This window comes from Chrysochloris asiatica, unplaced genomic scaffold, assembly GCF_000296735.1.
Source record: "Chrysochloris asiatica unplaced genomic scaffold, ChrAsi1.0 scaffold00016, whole genome shotgun sequence".
Lineage (NCBI taxonomy): Eukaryota > Metazoa > Chordata > Mammalia > Afrosoricida > Chrysochloridae > Chrysochloris > Chrysochloris asiatica.
Genome location: NW_006408534.1, coordinates 32,714,783 through 32,718,151, shown reverse-complemented (window position 1 = coordinate 32,718,151; position 3,369 = coordinate 32,714,783). Strand labels below are relative to the sequence as shown.

Below are 3,369 nucleotides of genomic sequence, written 5' to 3'. Positions count from 1 at the left end.
ATAAAGTCAACAGGTGTGAAAACCCCGGGGTGGGAGCAAGCTATATGTGTTTATAAAAGAGTAGAGATACCAGTGGATTCACACTTAGATTCTACATTTGAAACCTCATAGGAAATCAGTGGAGACCTAGTAGTATAGTGAGTTATGCATTAGACTGTTAACCACAAGGTCAGCAGTTTGAAACCCTCAGCTGCTCTGCAGGAGAGATGAGGCTTTCTGTTCCCTTAAAGATTTACAACTTAGGAAACCCTATTCAGGGTTGCTATGAATTGGAATGAACTCAATGGCACTTAACAACAGCAACAACAGGAAATCAGGTGCATTTTTACTGCCTTTTTCAGACACTAAGGAGCCCTGGTGGTGTGCTGTGTATTATGCATTGGTCTGCTAACAGAAAGGTTAGCTGAGGCTGTCTGTTCTGTAAAGATTTACAGTTTCAGAAGTCTGATGTAGGGTTGGTGTGACTGGTAATTGACTTCGATATATATATATATATATTAGTCGGACTTGCTTGCTTTCTCTGTCTTATCTACATGTCTACATGGAGTCGATTCTAATTCAGAGCAACCCTGCAGGACAGGGTCGAACTGCCCCTGGGTGCTCCCAAGCCAAGGCTGTGAAACTTTACGGAAGCAGATGGGTTTGAACTGCCAATATGACCAATACCCTTTGGATTAGGAGTTTCACAAAATTTGTGGAAAAAATAGAATTGAAAGATAATGGATAGGTTCCACTAACTTTCTGAAGCCTCTTTGTATATGTATGTGTGTACCCTATGCATACTCAATACACATGTACCTTTATTTTTGGGCTTAACCATTCAAAAGCCAATTATAAACATTGTTACATTTTTGTCCCTAAAATCCCTGAATAGTTGAACATGTATCTCCTAAGAACAAGAGAATTCTCTTACACAAATACAACATATTCATCACGATCTTATAATACATCTCTGGTTGCCATATATATGTGTGTATATGTGTGTGTGTGAAGTTGTGTGCCATTGAGTCGGTTCCAACTCATAGTGACCCTGTATAGGGTTTCCAAAGAGCGTCTGGAGTCATCGCTGATCTTGTGATTCAAACTGACCTTGCAGTCCAGGGCATTATCCTGCAGCGCCACACCAGGACTCCATATTTATATAAATAATCCAGGAAAACAATCAAGGATCATGAATTGCATTTGGTTTCCAGGTCGCCTCCAATCTAGAACATTTCCCAGATGAATTTTTAATAATTTTGACATTTTTTGAGTCCAGTACAGTTAGTTTGCACAAATCCTCAATTTGGATTTGTCTGAATCTTTCCTCGTAACTTAATTCACAGAAACCTTTTTTGGCAAGAGTGCTACTTGGTGATACAGCAGGTGCCTTCTCATTGCAATGCCTCCCTTTTTAAGATGAGGAAGTCCTGGGCCCAGACCTTGAGGAGTGCAAGTATTTCCATCTGTGTATCAGATCCCCAGAGATCGCAGGGCTGGGTGGTAGGACAAGGACCAAGGAACCAACAGATAAGGGCCACAGCTTGAGTCATGAAGAATTCACTCTAGGATGGTTGCTGATTGCAGGACACTTCTGCTGGGCAACAGGTCCAAGGGGAGAATCTTTCTCTCCATCAGGAGCCCTGAGTGGCCAGTGGTCACCTGCTGCTGCAGCCACTCTCTGTTGATGTAGGGAGGACGCTGAGGGGGGTAAAGGGTGGACAGGACATTCCGCAGACTCTTTAGCCATTCCTGCTGCTCTTTCTCCGTGGGGCAGGTGAAGACAAATCTCTGTTGTTGTGTAATGATGGTGAGGCCAGCTTTCCAGTGATTCCCTTGGATGCCCTTGGGCAGGTTTTCATAGATGCCATAGCCCTGCTCATTGCTCCTGATAAAAAACCGGCCCTGCTTAAAGGCATCTAGTGGGTTCTTGTGCTAGAGCAGTCTTTGCTCTTGAGGATCCAGGGCAAACTACTGTTTCTTGAAAGGCTCTCGCTACTTTGGACCAGTCTTTTCCACGAAGCTTTGTTTGAGGTATTTCCTGGTGATAAATTCAGATTCTGGAAGCTCAGGAAAGGACGTTTTTAAGTATTGCAGCGGGCTGCATGCACGAAGGGCATTGAACCAGTCCACTAACTCCTTCCTGCTTTCATGATACACAAACAGGTTCCTGATGTGAGCCTCTCTCTTGCAGGTGATCTACAGCCCATGGGAATTCCCTAGCTCCTTTGTCTGGAAGGTAACATTCAAGTCCTTGATGCTGATAACAGCTTTGGGGCCTTTACTCTCTACTTTAGTGTAGTACATCAGGAGGCCTTCTCTTTCCCGCAGAACAAACCTTTTTCTCAGGAACTCTGCATTGTCCCTTCCCCAAGTCCATAGGAACCCTTCTTGGTTACCTGAGGTTGAGATGATTTTCCCATCAGTCATAAACTCTGTCTTTCATACTTAGCTGGAATCCATTGTTCCTTTAAGATCAAGCAGTCGTCAGCCTGAGGGACAAGTAGAAAATAGGGACTCTGGCTTCATATTTGGCCTTCACACAGAGATTCCCATTGTGGATGATAAACTCCACAAGGTTGTCGTCCCAGAAGTCAGGTGTCCCGGATTTAACTTTGCTGATATCAGGGAAGTTGTGATGGACACCAGAACAATTCAGACAAATGAAGATTCTCAGCTTGTAAGAGGCCCAGTCAGGATCTGTAGCCCCGAGTCAGCGCAGTGCACATTGCCGGTACCCACCGACTGCAGTAGCTCCAGCATCTGCTTCTTGTAGCAGTCACTGTTGCCCATGGCAGTCACGGAAGGTTCAGCAGGACTCAGGCTGGCCACACCATGGCCCACAGCTGCCCATGGCCGGTGCGCTAACAGCGAGAAGTGAAGAAGAACCCAAACACTAATATTTTGAAAATATAAGTATACCAAACCACTGCTTTGAAATCCTGGTGTGACATGGTGGGATAAGCACTGGACCTCAGACTTCAGGGTCAGTGGTTCAAACTTACCAGCTGCTCCCCCAAAACCCTATAGAGGGTTGCTATGAGTCGGACCTGACTCGATGGCACTTAACAACAACAACAAACCACTGCTTTAAAATCATAATATCAAAAAAATATCTATTATCCTCTATTACTTTTTCTCTTGAGACTTGGCTGGGGATACATTATGTCAAACAAAACACCAAACGCACTGCCATTCAACTTGATTCCAACTCATGGGAACTCCATGTGTTACAGAGTAGGACTGCTTCCTAGGGTTTTCTTGGCTGTAATCTTTATAGAGGCAGATTGCTAGGTCTTTCTTCTGTAGTGTCACTTAGTGGGTTTGAACCACAAAATTTAAGTTAGTAGATGAGTGCAAATGACTTTTGCCAGCCAAGAAACCTTTCAT

General features: G+C 44.2%; 1 pseudogene; it reads right to left on the bottom strand.

Moving 5' to 3' along the window:
* Positions 1–1,637: 1,637 nt before the first annotated feature.
* Positions 1,638–2,772, bottom strand: LOC102820707 (annotated as a pseudogene).
* Positions 2,773–3,369: the final 597 nt, after the last annotated feature.